The 17,254-nt window shown below is 44.7% G+C and overlaps 1 long non-coding RNA gene across 2 annotated transcripts in view; it reads right to left on the reverse strand.

Moving 5' to 3' along the window:
* Window positions 1-17,254, reverse strand: part of LOC123478733 (uncharacterized) — a 117,324-nt gene that overhangs the window by 11,854 nt on the left and 88,216 nt on the right. For both annotated transcript variants that reach the window (XR_006654037.2, XR_008425393.1), the window contains one exon: window positions 6,573-6,701. This is a non-coding gene — a long non-coding RNA (uncharacterized lncRNA). The remainder of the gene's footprint in view (window positions 1-6,572; window positions 6,702-17,254) is intronic.

Raw genomic sequence — 17,254 nt, forward strand, 5'->3', positions numbered from 1 at the left:
TGCACCGGTGCTCCAGGAAGTAAAAACAGATGCAACCAGACCTTTGAGTCCCATCCCTCCCTGACCATAGGCCAAAAGACTGCCCTTCTCTGCTGAAACTTCTCTGCCCATCGAGCTACCTGCTGTCGCCTGTAACCACCATACATACACTTGACCTAGCCACCCATGCCTGCCCCTCCAGGCAGCACAAGGAGCCAGAGGGCACCTGTGTGGCAGTGAAACACACAGATGCTCGAGCCCCATCCAGCCTTTCAAGGGTTTGCAGTAGGGGACAGAAGTCACACTTTTTTACAAGCACTAGATGATGTTAATGGACCGTGCTTGGAGAACATTCATCCAGCAGGAGCCTTGGAAATACAAATGAGAAAAGTAAGGCTTCAAAAGGTGTGGTGACTAACCCAAGACCACAGAGCTGGCCAGTGATAAAACCCAGCAGAACTCTATTATTCTGGCCCAAAGTAACAATAATATCAACTCAAGCAGGTGAATTCAGTGGTCCACCGGCCCCTGCCTATTCCCCCATGTCCCACTCTCTCTCCCCGCTTCCCAAAGTCCTTTGTACAAAGATGGAACAAAATCCAAGGGAGATCAGAATTTGAGGCAAGAATTCTCTGAACGAACATTATGAGCAGTTTAAACCCTAAAATATCTCTCTGTCCCTCTCACTCTCCTCCTGTCTATTACACAAGGGTTTGAGACATTGAAATATGCCATATTTGTGGGTTTTGGAATGAGCAAAAGGTAATATTAGACAAAGCGCCAAATGGCTTATAAATTTCAAAATTCAAACGGAAAGTGGAATTTTAGCCCAAATTAACATGGTGTGTAATTAATATGTTTGCTTCTATAAATGTGTTTATGACTGGGTAGTGCCATAAGCTGTACCTCACAAAAGACCATTTTACACACATCCGTTTAGGGTTGAAAAAATAATCTTTCAAGATTATCAGAGGAATCCAAGGTGGAGGTGATTTCCTCCCTTATGTGCTTGAACTTGGGGAGACTTTCAACATAATGGTTGACATATAAAACACATTTATAATAACTGCTTAGGCGCTAATGACAGTTTGGACAATAAGAAGCCTGGTTCCAAAGTTCCTTGACCAGCGGTGTTTGCTGTGACTAAGGGCCGTGTAGACAGCAGCCATCGACTTAGCTTAACCTTTGCACTTGTAATAAAAATGCAATAAAGTAATTGGTTAAAATAGAGACATGTCTGATAAAGAGTATTTACCTTTTAAAGTAACTGGCTAAAATAGAAGCATATCTGATAAATGACTTTATGGGGGCATGGAAGACTGGGCCTTACTAATTAGTCAAGGTTTTGTTTCCTACCCAGATTCCTTCTTTGTAGAGAAAAGCAGTGGAACAGCGACAATGAATGCTCTCCAGTACTGACCAGTGGCGTGTGCACTCCTCAAATAACAGGGAGTTGTTTGCATGCTCCAACACGTGTTCTGAAATTCCCTTGCTTTACAACACTGGAAGACAAAGCTTCCGATGGCACATTTAATCACAACGCTGTGGTTCCTCCCATCAGGTCGCCGATATACTTTGAGCTCCTTTGCCATTAAACAGAAGACACTGAAATGCAAGAAAGAGACTCTCTGTCCCTCTAGCCTCTTAATCCATTGCCATCTATATGAGCTGAAAATCCATAAATGTCTTGATCAATCTTAATTTCCCTTCAGAATTTGTTCTACATTAGGTCCCTTTTAAAAAGTTCCAATTTTTAATTAAATTTTTATTTCTTAACAGTTAAATATATAAAGGGCAGTGTTCCATATAACTATGAGGAGACCAGTATGCTTATATATAGCTCAATGGTAATGAGAACGACAAGGACAAGGGTATCACACATAAGCCTGCACTGGTTGCTCACCTTTTTGTGTCCCCTAATAGCGAGTAATGAACCTGGAAGGAAGCCCCTCTGGCACTGGGTACTGGATAAGGTGGAGGCCCCTGACACCAAGGAACCGAAGCTCCCTGAGCTGCTCCGGGCTTGGTCCTAGTGACCGACTTTAATGGAGGTGCTTGAGGTTACCACCTTCCCCTGCTGGTATGAACGACCTGTTCCCTAGAGGCTCCCAACCTTTGGCCAATTTTGGGGGGGAGCTAAAGATAGTGAAGTCTGTGGGGACTTGCTCTTTTGGCAAAAGAGCTGTCTCTTTACAGAACTCAGCAGGAGGAGAGAGAGAACTCCCAGTCCCAGTGCCACCTGCCCTGGCACCCGAGCCTGGGGACATCAAACAAGGGCCACAGACAGGATCAGGCCTCACCTTCACAATCGGTTGGTTCTTCCAGGGTGTCTGCATGGACACACACTCTCCCGGGAAGAAGTGCGTCACTCAGACAAAACCCTTTAAGTGCCTGGTCCTTCCCAGTCCAACCACAGCATGCGCTGCCTTTCCCTCATAATCAGAAACAAAAACTTATTTCCTAAGACTTGCCCATTTGTGGAGGAATCTCAATTAACCAGGATCCACATAATTCGAACCTTTGATTAAGTGAAAATTCCCCCTGGAATACAAATTTTTAGTAATAGTAATAGTGAATATTTGGATTGTACCTATCACGGGCCAGGCACTGTACTAAGCACTTTCCATTCAGGCCACATGATCACCTACTTGAGACAGGTTCGATTATTATCACAGTTGTACCGATGACAAGGCTGGGACTCAGAGCAGCCACAGCACCTAGGCCTGCAGGACAGCAGAGGGAGCACTGACGTCAGAGCGGAGCTCTAGAGTCCAAGGCGGCCCTTGGTCAGTAAGGTTCTGTTCCGGCCCCAAGACCGCGCTTTACAACACCAAAGATCTAGAGGCTTGGGAAATTTTTGAAAACATTAACTGTTAAAACAAAGTGGATGGAGTGATGAAGTTTCAGTCATCCCAGAAATTAAATTAATTTGTGCACTCCACTAGTTCCCCGGTTCTCTTTACCATCTCCTCACCACCCTTCGGGATCCCCTGTGATTGATTCCTCAGAGGACAACGTGCTCCCAACATCCTAAGTGACTTCCAGCAGAAACACTCCCATTTGGGGGCACTGGGAGAGTCAGGATGCAGGCGTCAAACCAGAACACCAGACTCACACCCCAGCCCCCAGAGTTTTCTGAGCAGTGCCCCGACGGTGAGCTGGCCTGAAATGAAAGATCACTTTAATTGATCCCCGAATGATTAAGGCTGCGTTCTGCTGTCTCCACTGCTAGGCTTTAAAAGAACTGGCCTGGCCACCGTGGGGCCTCTTCATGCATCGCCAGGCCCTGAAAGAGGCACCGTAACTGTTTTCTAAGCAAGGAGAATAGCCAGGGCCATGAGGGTTGGCGGAGTTCTCACGTTAAAAGAGGAAACATTCTCTCCTCCTGCCCAGGTGAACACAGAAACACACTCACGGTGCTCATCGACATTGGGCAGTAGTGCTGTGTCATCTTCAGGCACATTTGCTGAGCATTTACCATGGTCCAGGCTCTATTCTAAGTCCTTCACCTCTATTACCTAGTTTCGCCCTCGTACCAACCCCATGAGGCAAATTCTGTTGTTAGCCCATACTGCAGACAGAGACACTGAGACACACAGAGGTTAAGTGACTCACCAACAGAGAGTGGCTGGTAAAGGATTCAGCCCCGGGGAGGCTGATGCTAGAACCTAGGGTGAAATTCAGGACTTCATAAAGGAATATCGATTTGGTTAAGTGAGAGACTACTGTGCTGTGTGTGGCTACTGACTCTTGCACTACAAGTAAACATTAAGTTCACAGAAGACAAACATTTGACCAGCTCTCTGATAAGGCTGGAATGTCCAGTTACAGAAACACAAGGCCAACCTGTTCTGGGGGAAATGAAGGAAACCGAGAGGAGAGAGCCGCTAGAGGCTAGAACACAGCTCGAAGCCTTCACAGGTGTCCCAGGGGCCTGGCCGACATCCCGCTCTGGATCAGACAAGCCCCTGGACTACCCCTTTCCTGGAGAAAGTCCTCATGTTCTCTGCGAAAGTCCTCTGAGGACTGAAGATAGCTCTCCTCCCACCTCCTGGTCACCTCTGAAGGCAGAAAATGTGGGGACCAGAAAAGGCCCCAATCCCTCACGTTTTCCCCCTACATGTCACAGGATTCAAACGTGGAAAAGACATCCCACCTCCCTTACAGAGTTCACTTTCCTAAAGTCTCATTGGTCGATAGGCAAATTAAATGATAACAGTGTCTGGGTCATCTGCCATTGGAGACTGGAAGCGCACTCCTCCAAACCCCCCTGAGGTGTCCCCAGGCTGCCCAGAGTACTCCTGAAGTGCCTCTTCCTCCCACAGCACGTTGTGTGACAGCTCCCGCGTGCCAGGCGCTGGAGCTAACCAAGGCTGCTCCTGCTGCCATGCAGTGCTAACCATATTCTTCCAGCCCACCATGTGACGGCGGAGCGAGGGGCTGCCCAGGGGGCGCTGCCCCAGCCTTAGGCCCCTTCGGTGAGGTCTCCAAACTCTCCCTTCAGATTCCAGTGCTCTGCGGGAGTGTGCTGTGCTGCTCTCTCCCTTTTACTTTCCTCCACTGGAATGGTGGTCAGTCGAACGACGCTTATGGAGTTGACATTTTACTTAAATATCAATTTCCCAAATTTGCACAAATGGTCAAAACCAAAAGGCAACACATACATTAAAGATTGGCATACTCTGCCCAAAGGGTTACTTCCAAGCGGGTCCCCTAAGAAAAACATTATACCAATAGCCGAAGGAGCAGCCATTATAGGGACTGTATATCCTGGGTGACACGTCCAATTCAAAGATTTTTTTCAGTAGAGATTTCTAGGTCTCTGAACACCTCGGTTATTTTCTCAGTAGCCCGTTTCCCCCATTATGCCAGTTCTCTGACTTCTTCCTGAGTATACAGTTAATAACCGAGGATGAAGGTACAAAGGCTACAAGTGACCTCGACATGATTCCCACTCAACCTGGGGAAAAACAAACAGCTAAGGCAGCCAGACTCCCAAATTGCCCCTGCACCACAGACTTACCAATTCGGTGGGTACCAATTACTAAATTTCATGGTCTGCACACTGAACTGACCGGCTCCAGCACCAAGGAGGGCATGAAGAGTGTGGTAGGAATCATTCTTGTCGGCAACTAGGTTAGGTTCACGTATAAATTTTCAGGTCTTAGAATGAAACAGTCTCAGTTATAAAAATGTTTAACTCGGCCACTCAAAACCATGTCCCTCGGTGACTGCTTCGAGTTGTGGGCCTTTCAACAGCCTGACTGTTCCACTAACCCATTTATTTCGTTTTTGGCTTCTTTTGCAGCCAGGAAGGAGGAAGGAGTTTTTGTGACAGTAGCCTCATAATCCTAAATCCTCTCTTAGGAAGCAGTACTGACCAAAATGCAATTTGTCTTGTTAATCTGCTCACACAAACAGGAGTCAGCTCATCAGGGAGTTAGAGGAAAGCCACAGAGAAAGGAAGCAGATTCTTCTTTCCCCGGCACCCCTGGCCCCTCACCCCTGTTTTTGGCCACCCTCTCTGGGATCCTCCAGGCTCCAAATGAGCCACATGAGGGCACCCAGAGGTTTCCTGGATCGCAGAAGCAGGTGAAAAAACAAAATTAAGGCTCAATTCAAGGTGCTGACACAGAGACAGTTTAAGTTCAAAGTGCTTCCCCACCCAGGCAGTTGCTCAGGTGGCAGTAATTGAGGACAAGGAGAAAAGTGACAGGTGCTCTGGGCACCAGCCTAACGAGAACAAGCTCAGACTTTGGGGACCTTTGAGGCAGGTGAGCATGGCTCATCCTCTTTTCAGCAAAGGGCAATGAGCTGCTGTCTGCTCACGATGTAACGTAAGCCGCTGACAAACAGGGATGTGGGGCTTCAGAGCAGAAAACTGGGTGCAGCCCCAAACTCCCTTCCTCTGACCCTTCTGGGATCTTCCATAATACTCTACGGGTCAATTTGGGTAAACAATCTCCCTTACCCTGTGCCCAACATCCTCGGCCATCAAAGGCTGTGGCCATGCCTGGGCATGGGGACAAGGTTGGGAGAGTAGGGCCATCCCTTTCACACCCACAAGCCATCCGGCCTGGGATTTGCTTCTTGGGGATTATGCTCCTGGTTGAATCTGAGCCAGAGAGAAGCCATGAAACTAACTTTTACTCATCAAGGCAAAGTATACTCCGAAGCTGATCAAGACCAAGAGCAGTTACTCTTCCCCTTCTTTCTCACAGAGGAAAGGAACTGCACTGCTCACATGCTCCCCCATCTCAAGCTGACAGAACACCTTGAAGAGGAAGAACCATGGAGTTAGAAAAGCATGATTCCTAACTTATGATGCTCCCCCTCCACTTCCTTCCCACCTCTTTGCAACTAAGGAAATAGTGTTATTGGCCTATTAAGTGTCCTTGACTGATTCAAGAAAGTTAATTTCATTGAAATAGACTCAGCCTGTAGAATCCAAACTATTAGCAGGCTTCTGTGAGGTTCGATCCTGGGAAGCCACTAACGGCTCTGGCCCAGGGACTCTCCTCTGACATGCTGCATTGCAGCTGTCAGATAATTTCCCTTCTATGTTGCACTTATGAATCGAATCGGATCGTTACCTGTACCCTTTCTTGCTCGTCACAGCTTTGAAGCTCCGGGAGGGGGAGAAGAATCTGCAGTTTCTGTGGCGGGTAGCTGGGCCTGTGGACATTGGCAAGTTGCCTTGTAAGAATTTGAACAGAAAGGGCCTGTAAAGAAAGGAGGGACAGAAGGGATGAGTTCCCTTTCCAGTTCAGCATTCCCTAATTCCATGACGTTTTTTAATGGAATGGACATTTACAGCCTCCCAAGGATTTAGGACTTAGGCATTCAGATATTTCTTAGGAACTGGATTAGAACCAAGAAACCAGACTTCCAAAGCTGGCCGATGAGAGGAAGAATCAACGTGAATTGACAGGCAGCAATATCTTTTAGAGTGATTGGGAGCAATTACATGTAACTTCCGATTCATCAAGGACCCAGCCCAGCAGCACTAAGACTTTTTAAAAGAAACGTTAGCTTGTGTTGCTGTTTAACATGAAATGGGAAGGAGAAACTGGTGTCACGGTCCACGTCCTTCCACTACAAATTAGCAGGTACCCTTTGCTCAAAATATCCAAGGCTTTTGTTGTGGAGCCAAAATTGATCAAAGGTTACTGCAATCTAAAAACAAAAGAAAGAAAGGGAGAGAGAATTCTCCAGTTGCCTGGTTGCTAAGCAACCACAGTCTGCTCTGGTAACTGGGTCTGGGGGTCTTTGCTTTCATTTGCTGCTGACTTTCACTCCATATATAATATATACCAGCATGTTTATTCTCCTGTAAATGCCCAGCAAATAAAAAGCGATGAAGCCCTTTCACTGAAATTATTCATGTGCTAAAAGCTTTTATCCACCTCACTGGTGTGATTGACAATATCATACCAGCAAGCTTCCCGAATTAGTTCTTGTTCTGCTATTGTACTCCTGGGCTTTCTTTCTTTAATAAAAGACAGAGAGCTACAGTTTTATTTAAGCTTTCTATACTCTGTCGTTACAGCTCCTCAGTACCAATGATTAAGATGTCATGTCTATTCTAGGCACGTTTTCCCTTCTAGTTGCTATAAACTTGCTAGAGAAACTACCTTTCACATGATTTTTGCCCCTTAAAAACTTTGGTTTGTCTTTAGAACTAATCTGCAGGAGATATTTGAATGAGCTATTTGTCCATTCTAAGAGGCTTTAAGAAAATCCACATGGTATATATATGTTACCCTCAGGACTGTTTCTCAAAGTGAATATTAAGGATCACTTATATCAAAATCAAACTTCAGGGGCAAGGCCTGGAAATCTGCATTTTACCCAGCACCACTTCCCTCTGCCCACCAGGTAACTGTGACACACACTGAAGTTTGAGCCCCACTGCCCGAAAGGAATTGGACATTTTCATTTACACAGATTAGTCTAGCAATCCTGAGCAAACTTGCATTTTGAAACCAGAGATGGAAGATTTCTTATCCGGGAAAAGGCTTCAGGTCCCTCGGAAATGACCGATGCCTATAACTAATGGCCGTGGGCACTGGCATGCAGGTGTGTTGCTCCGATGCTAGACAAAGATGGCGGCCGACTAGGCAGAAGTCTTAATGGCGAAGGGGGCTGCAAATGCAGAGCTGACCAGGTCCACGAGCACAGACAGGGGATCTTGCTAGTCGATGCTCCCCCCCCCTACTTTTTTTTTTAACTAAAGATTTTAGCTTGGCACTAAAGATTAGTGCCCAAAAGTGTGTAGCAGGTACAAATTTCATAAGTCACAAACTTAAGGGTTTTTCCTGTAACAGGATTTCATGTGTTTATCAATATCTCATTTCTACTTGATGGCCAAAAACTCAATTTTATTAATTTCAGGAAAACTGTCCAATTCAGGGATGACAACTATTTCAGGTTTAAATCTCAGCTACATTCAGGACTTCCTGCCCTCCCTTCTACCTTCCTGCAGCTGATCCCAAGCTCCTGCAGACAAGGCTTGGGGACAAGCTCCTGGGGACAGGGCTTTTGCAATGGTGCTGCAGCCCAGGTGTGCACAGGCTGACAGGGAATGACTCCTTCTCTGCCTTGGTCTAGCTCTATCCTCTGCTTTCTGTAGCCAGGTCAGGGGTGGTCTGCTCATCCTCCCTGGTTCTGGCTGCAAGAAGGCCCCTGGAGGCTGGCCGACTCTCACCGGGGCACAGAAAACCAGAGACTGCTCTGGCCTCTCCTGCCTGAGAGCACCTCATCCCTGCATCAGCCCCACCCCGAAGCCCCTGAAGCCTATGACCCGTAGGTTTCATCCTAAAAGTCATACAAGTCCTCTCCAACCTCAGGTTTCCAAAATTAAAGGGGGGTTCCAAGAAGAGGGAAGGGTCGTTTCCCTATTCTGAACCTAACACCCTGTCTTCTTGCTCATCAATTTCCTCTCCCCTCCTCTAATCTGGAGGGTTCTGCCTCCTTTGTCTAGGTGAATACTGGGGAGATACAAGGTCAATATCAGAACCCAAGCCCCTAGAAGTTTAAATCTAAATGAGAATGGGGGTGGGGGGCCAGTGAGTGAGGAATAAGTAAAAATAATTGCAGGAAAAACAACAACACACACAAAATAACATTTCATATCTCATCACATCATCTCTGAGTCCTTGGCACCCCATTTGTGCTGCAAAAGAAAACATACAATGTGAACGAAAACACTTTTAAGTTTACTGTGACTTGGTGAAGACAAAGCCCCTTGGTTAAATACCCAGTAAAGTGCCTCTGCAGTAGAGTTCAGTTTTTCTTTCTTGCTATCAAATTGCAGTAATCACCAAGACTTTAGAAACAGTCTCCTAATTGATTGTACTATACAGGATCACCGTGATTACATGGAACAGAGCTCTACCTCCAAGCAACTTAAGCTAAAGAGGGGACTTGTTGACTTGTGCTATGGAGATTTGCAGGGGTTTCAGGCACAGCTGGATCCAGGACCACAAGTGATGCCATTAGGGCTCAGCTTCTCCACCTCTTGGCTCTTAGTACTGCTGCCTGAAGTCAGTCTGCCTGCTGTGCTATGCAAGACAGTTCTTACCCAGTTTACCACATCTTCCATCCTGCCCAGCATGTGGGTTATTGGCATGCCTGTTTTCTCCAGTGGATTGCTATCACCAGCTCAGTACTCGTCCCATTCACTAAATATTAGTTAAAAGGAACACAAAGGCTAAGCAGAAACGTATTTCACTGCCATCTGCCCTTCACTCTGCCCTCACTGTGGCCCTTTGCTGGTGCTGAGCCAGGCCACTGTGCGACACACACATCGTTATAATATCCTTTTGAGCATCTCTGGTTAAATACTTGTGGATGCCGTCATCAGATTCCCCACTTCTGAACATGCTGTCCCCTAACTCGGTGGCAAAGCTCTATGTAACCAAATGGTTCTCCTGTTGTCCCAGAATTCCAGTTACAATCTCAGGACAACATTCTTAGCTCACACATGCACAGGAGTTAAGGTCCTTTTTCCAAGGCTAACTGAGAGGCGCCATTTTAAAACCAGCCCTGCCATCCCCATCAATCACTCTGAAAGGGGAAGTGCTACTCGTCGGGGAGGGAGGGTAGTGCTTCCCCTCCTTGATCCAAGGGAGGCAGCTGCATGGACTTCCTTATAAAAACTGGGGTGTCTGTAGGAAGAGAATGGCTTCGCATGACCCAAGTGTGAAAAAACAACCTCTGTCAGACTGGCATTTGGCAGAGGGGAGGGGTTTGGGGGGCTGGGTGAAAAAGGAGACAGAATCAAGAAGTACAAATTGGTAGTCACAAAACAGTCACAGGGATGTAAAGTACAGCATGGGGAATATATTCAATAATGTTGTAATAACTGGGTACAGTGCCAGGTGGGTACTTGAACTATCAAGGACACCACTTCGAAAAGTACATGGTTTTCTAACACTATGCTGTACATCTGAAACTGATGCAAAATAATATTAAATGTAAACCACAATAGAAAAAATTTTAAAACCCACAATAAGAAATTACTACGAAAGAGGCAGGAGTCGGTGGGAATACAGATTAGACTAGATGGAATGAATGGGTGATGGGTATATGAAGGACTTTTTTTGACCAATAAACATTTGTTGTTTTAAAATAATAAAAAGTTTTTTAAACTATAAAAAACTCTCTGCAAAACCTCATGAAAATAAGGTCTCCATGTCTCCCCCAGACAATCCATGTGGCCTCCCCTCTCCTCCACCTCCCAGGCTGCTCGTGAACCGGAGTGCATTTGAACATGGTCGGACCTTCCTCAAGCCTCTGCGAGGCCAAACTGGAAACGATATTCCTCACAGCCAACACTTACATAGCACTTTACAGTTTCTAAAGGCTTCCAATACAGTTGCTTACTTAATTCTCAAAGGAAATGGAACTTACCCTAGATTAGAGAGCCCGTTTGAGACTAACCAACCAGGACTCAGTCCTCTTGTGTCCTGGATCACCGAGTGCTCCTCCCGGGGGAACACGGAACTGGGACTCTCTCTGGCCCTGCAGCCGGGGCAGACATGCAGCCAGCACACAGGCTGACACGTGACTGATTGGTGGAGACCATCGTTTTCCCATCATTACTCCTCCTTCAACCAAGTCTGGTGAGTTTTAATTAACAAATAGTACTTCCATAGGCAGGGTCAGCGGCCCACACAATCACAACTTACATACACGAAGAGTCTACTTTGCTCTGGGCTCTGAGCCCATCCCACCCACTACCTCTAACCTTTTTCAACCCTGAGAAGTAGACACTGTGATCTGCCCTCATTAATGAAGAAACCGAGGCTCAGCAAAGTTCATCAGCTATCAAAGCACGCCTAAGCACCCCCAGCTAGGCAGCAGCAGAGCTCCCACCTGAAACCAAGATTGCTCTATTTCAAAGCCGATACTCCTGCCCGACACTGAATGCGCTATGATGGTAGGGGAAGATACTTGTTGGCAGACAACTCCTTTGGGTTGCACTGTTGCCTGGAAGGGGCCACTGTTCAAATAAAAATCAGGTTACCTAACAGTAACATAACACAGACAACAGGGGTGAGGAAGGCCTTGAAGGGCAGGACGCCGGACAGATGCACTGTGATGGCGGGAAGAAGGTTGATGGAAGGAGAGCGGGTTCTGCCAGGTCTGAATAAGACTCCACGATGGAACATGGGTCCCACAGTTGGCGAGAGAGAATCTGAAATCAGGACATAGTTGGAGACAGCCCAGGAAGGAAGAGGTGCAAGAAACTGTCTCTCGTTCATGTCTGCCCTTGGCCAGCCTTTCCCAGCATGCTCCTTTGGACAAATTCAACGGTGGCAATATTCCTCCTCTACTTCTAACAGGCTCTGAGAGCCACTAGTCCAGAAGTGAAAGAAACCCTCGTCCTGACTAAGTCACCATGACCAGCGACACTGAAGAAAGCCTTGAATGCTCTGCAAGCATCGTGTGGCTTAAAAAGTCACTGCATTATCATACAGGCCTCTCCTACCATCATCTTTTATGCAGAATTAATTATTTTTCCTTTTCTTCCATTGAAAAGCTTTCAACCAGAGAGAATCCTAATTAATTTGAGGCAAGAATAATTTTTCCTACCTCTTGCTGCTTCCAGTATGTGATTAAAAGGAGTAATCTCAAAGTGGACATCTTCAAACCTCGCATGTAATACTGAGTGGTTCTGCTAAATAGCTCTTAGATGTGCTGTTCATGTTATTTTGATGAGAGCTGGTGACGGCGTTAATCCTGATAGGACATTACAGAATGCCGGGGTCACTTTCGGACTAACAGACGTCTGTGTGCAAAGGGAAGGCCTCCGGCACACCGTTTGGTCAGACCTTGCCTGCTGACCACGATGTGGCCCATGGCCTCTCCCCCCGTGTGCTCCCTCCTCACAGCCTGTCTCGGGATGCACTGTTTCACGTATGTGTATTTTATCTTTCCAAGTGTATTGTGTCTTCAGAGAAGAGCCAGGTTTTTTCCTTAGCATCCCTGGGTGCATTATCTTGAAAAGTACCAACTTAATTTTGCCAGCTTGAATAGAAAAGAGAGATCATTCAATTATATTAAAAGCCAGGCATGTCTCATGGCCTGGATGGGAGACTGGCACTAGGAATGGAAAGCCATTCCGACCCCAAGGTGGGCACGCGGGACCTGTCTATGATTCACGTCTGGGTATCACGGGCAGTTAGAGGGTTATGAAGACCAAGGGTGTGAATGAAATTGTCAGGGAGGGAGCACGATGTGAGACAGGAATGAGAAGCTGGTGTTCTTGGACAATAGCGGTTAGTAGCTAGATGGAGGAGAATGAGCCCCCAGAGGCACCAGAAGAACGCTAAAGACAAAGAGAAAGCGTACAACAGCCTACGGCTTCGTGGAAAGCGTGGTCCAGGGCAGGCCACCTCTATTCAGTGCTGCTGAGGAGTTAAGAGACGAAAGGGGCCTATCAGACTTTGCTACACAGAGACCTCAGTGAGGAACACTGCTGTGCAGTGATGGGGGTGAGACCAGGCAGGGCACGGTACGAGTGCAGGTAAAGAGCTGGGGACAGAAAACGTGAACGAGACTGTCGACTGTCGACAAGTTTGTCCCCAAAGGGCAGGAAAGAACAAAGGCGTTCGTGAGGGGGACACAGGATCTGGGGAGGTTTCCCTCCCGTTTCTGGAGGGATTCTTCATAGAAATGGAAAAGATGGAGATACCTGATTATAGAGAGCATCCTCTTTAAATATGTATACTCCTCTACCACCCCTACCCCCACCCATATACACACAAGCCATGTACACATCCGTGTTTAGTCTTCCCAGCAGGAAAACCCTCCAGATGAAAATATAAAATCCAAAGCTACTCCTTTGACATCAGCGTACCACTCAAGTATCATGATTAGAGACCCATCACAGAACGACACTCACAAGCCCCCTCCTAAAGCACAGGGGCCTCCTTCCGTAAGCAGTGGCAGTTCCTCTGACACAAGAGTCCCCAGCGTTTATGTGGCCTTCACCCTCTGAAATCTCAAAGGACTAGATTCCACCAGGCTTCTAAACCATGTGCGTCTTGTCTCTTACACAAGGACCCCACAGTCCTCCTGTGCATTTTTAAACAGTAGTTGGTATCCTCTATTATAGGTCAGACAGACAGGCCTGGGGAAACTGCAACTTGCCATTGACAATGGCAAAATTGGATTCCACGTCCCCTACAGAAGGCCCCCACAAAACAAACGAGCTCCTTCATCACCCCCCCACGTGGTGACAGTGGCTTCATCAGCCACTTACAGAGAATTTTAGCTTGGAAAGCTTCAGAGGTACTTCGCCACATCACTGTCCCACCGCCGTTTTACAGAGGAGGAAGACTGAGCTCCAGAAAGGGTAAGTGATGGAGCCCAGTGCACCCAGCTGGATCTAAAGCCCGGCCTTCCCATCCTCAGACCAGCACCTTGTGTCTGCACCACGTGTCAACACGCGTCACGGACAGGCCTGGGTGCGTCCCAGCAGCACAGCAGGAGGAGAGACCTCCTTTTCTTAAAAACCTGATCATCTCCCTTCAGACCCCCCCTGCCACCAAGGACTTAGCTCCCTCTGGGAAGAGTCCTAGAAAAATAGTTCGTGAGCTATAAAAATTGACTCTCACACGATTTTTTCTCCGAGCTGAGGTGCAGCTAATGCTATGTTTGGCCCGAAAGAAAAGAGTTTTGCTTTCAGACCCATCAAAGTGAGGAGATTTTTAAAATCAATTTTGTTGAGATAAAATTTACATACAATACACTCACCTATTTAAAATATACAATTATTATTTTTATTTTTTAATATATTTTATTGATTATACTATTACAGTTGTCCCATTTTTTCTCCCCATTATTCCCCTCTGTCCTGCATACCCCTCTCACCAACATTCCCCTCCCCACCTTAGTTCATGTCCATGGGTCATACATACAAGTTCTCTGGCTTCTCCATTTCCTATACTATTCTTAACCTCCCCCTGTCTATTTTCTACCTACCATTAATGCTTCTTATTCCCTGTACCTTTTCCCCCATTTTTCCCTCACCCCTTCCCCACTGATAACCCTCCATGTGATCTCCATTTCTGTGATTCTGTTCCTGTTCTAATTGTTTGCTTTGTTTTTATTTTGTTTTTTTTATGTTCAGTTGTTGACAGTTGTGAGTTTGTTATCATTTTATTATTCATATTTTTCATCATCTTCTTTTTCTTAGGTAAGTCCATTTAACATTTCATATAATAAGGGCTTGATGATGATGAACTCCTTTAACTTTACCTTCTCTGAGAAGTACTTTATCTCCCTTCCATTCTAAATGATAGTTTTGCTGGATAGAGTAATCTTGGATGTAGGTCCTTGCCTTTCATGACTTGGAATACTTCTTTCCAGCCCCTTCTTGTCCGCCAAGCCTTCCCAAGAGTGACCTCCACCTCCCATATGAAACTGAAGTCCTTCTTTTAAATTTCAAACCCCTAAACTTGATGTCCCTTTCTGCTTGAGTTCCCATTACTCTACAGCATGAATTCTTTGCTGCAAGCAAACTCTACTTGCTATATTCTACCTTCACACAAATGAAGATGACATGCCTGCTTCCGCTGCCAACAGGTCGGTGGTGTTATTCTCTGCCTTTGAAATACCTTCCCTTCCACTCCACTTTGCCTCACTTCCTCCCCCATGCACCTCATGCCTCACTTCCTCCCCCATGCACCTCACGCCTCACTTCCTCCCTCATGCACCTCATGCCTCACTTCCTCCCCCATGCACCTCATGCCTCACTTCCTCCCCCATGCACCTCACGCCTCACTTCCTCCCCCATGCACCTCATGAACTCTAATTCTTCTTGCTCTCAATGCTGATATGTCTTATATTAGTACATAGTGCTAATTGTTTTGTGATGGGTGTAACTATTCACCTCAATTTATGTTAAAGATTTATTCTTACCAAGTCACTACGAGAGAACACAAAGGGTGGGGAGGGGATACAAAGATTATTTTTAATGGTTTGTACCTCAGGCAGGCTTAGGGGTAGGGAGAAGAGTTTTACTCTTCCTACAGTCTCCTTCAGGCACTGCCTCCATTCTTTAACGTGGGTAACTGATGTTTTCTCAATGTTAGGTAAAAGTCTACAGGGCCTATAGAGATAAAGCTACAGGAATGTATTTATACGTGTATACGAATGTATGTATTTTTATATATAGGACATTCTACATGCATGTATATCACACATATGTATGTAAACATGCATGTTACATGTATAGTAAATCCTATATGTGTATATTATATAGATACAGTTTTTAAAAGAGCTCCTTTATTTTTCTTGGCTTAAAGAAAAATAAGAGCTTATATAAATTAAGTATTCCTAAAATTCTTAGAAACATAGAAACTAATCTAAATGCTTTTCAAGTCACACGGGATAATCTTTTTTTTTATTGTTATTCAATTATAGTTGTATGCCTTTTCTCCCCATCCCTCCACCCCCCCCATGGGATAATCTTTTATAAATGGAAGCTAGTTTAAGTGTTTTGGATTAATAAAAGCAGGCATGTCCTCAGAATTATCAACATTAAATGTAATGCAAACATACAACTTTTTCCACCTGGGTTTACCAGTCAAATAAGCTTACGTTACCTCTATACTACAAAATTTTTAAACAAGAAAAATAAGATGATAGGTGTTTAGTGTCTAACCCAAGCACAATTGTTAACAACAAGTAATTTAAATAGATATAAATAAGATAGAAGTTTCTACTAAGTTAAACTAATAATGGATAGTTATTTTCAAAAATATACTGAAATATTAATTGCTAAACATATTTATCTACTTTTGGTTTTCTTAATGTTACAGAGACAAAAGCTTTTGGGTTTATTAATAGGTATGTCTTCTGCCACATTAAAAAACTGTACTATGAAAAACATATGTCTCTAATAAAAGTATAATTTTTCATATTTTTGTATTATAAATGTATCAATCTACTATGGGGTATTAATATATGGTAAATAGTTCTCAACTGCCTGCTTCCTAGCATTCACTGGAAAGTCAAAGTTACTAATGGTTAAAATTTATAATCAATAAGTAAAAATAAAACTCCTGAAAACAGTAAGGGTGAAGGAAACAATTGCATATACAAAGTATGAGAGGAAGATGAGATGGGTTTTTATGTGAAGAGTATGCAAGGAACACAGGAGGTGTTTTCGTTAAAAAAAAAAGTGAATGTTCCTAAATAAAATGACTGTATGTTCCAGAATAAGAAAGAGAAAAAAAGAAGATGACAAAACCTAAATGATTACAATAAATTACAGGTTCAGGGGTGGGAGATATGTTATGAGGTCAATTCTAGCTAAAATTCAATAGAGTTACTTAAAGGGTCTTGTAAAATAAGGTCAGTAATGTACTACAAAAGAAATTTAATTTTTCTCTATTAAAATTATAAAATTTCTTAGACTATTGGTCTGCTATTAGTAAAAGATTATATAAAGTTTTCTTTCCTTTTAATGTAATCTTCCTAAACAAAAATTCTGTCTCATCAAAGTATGTCCTGTGCTTCATGTTACCTCTACAAGGTCTTTAATCGCTTAGGAAAAAACTAAGTCTTTCCAATTTTAAAAGAGTTAAGTTGTTTTTAAACTAAGTAACTTTTTGTATTTGCCTTTGAAGTCTTTTAATTGACACTTTGGCTGAATAGGTAACTAACTGATTCTCTTTGAGCAAGTGTTTTAACATTTTAAACATTTTTAACAAACATCTCCAAAACAAATTGTGAATAAAGTCTTTTTGACCTCAAACTG

Source organism: Desmodus rotundus, chromosome 10 (genome assembly GCF_022682495.2).
Source record: "Desmodus rotundus isolate HL8 chromosome 10, HLdesRot8A.1, whole genome shotgun sequence".
Lineage (NCBI taxonomy): Eukaryota > Metazoa > Chordata > Mammalia > Chiroptera > Phyllostomidae > Desmodus > Desmodus rotundus.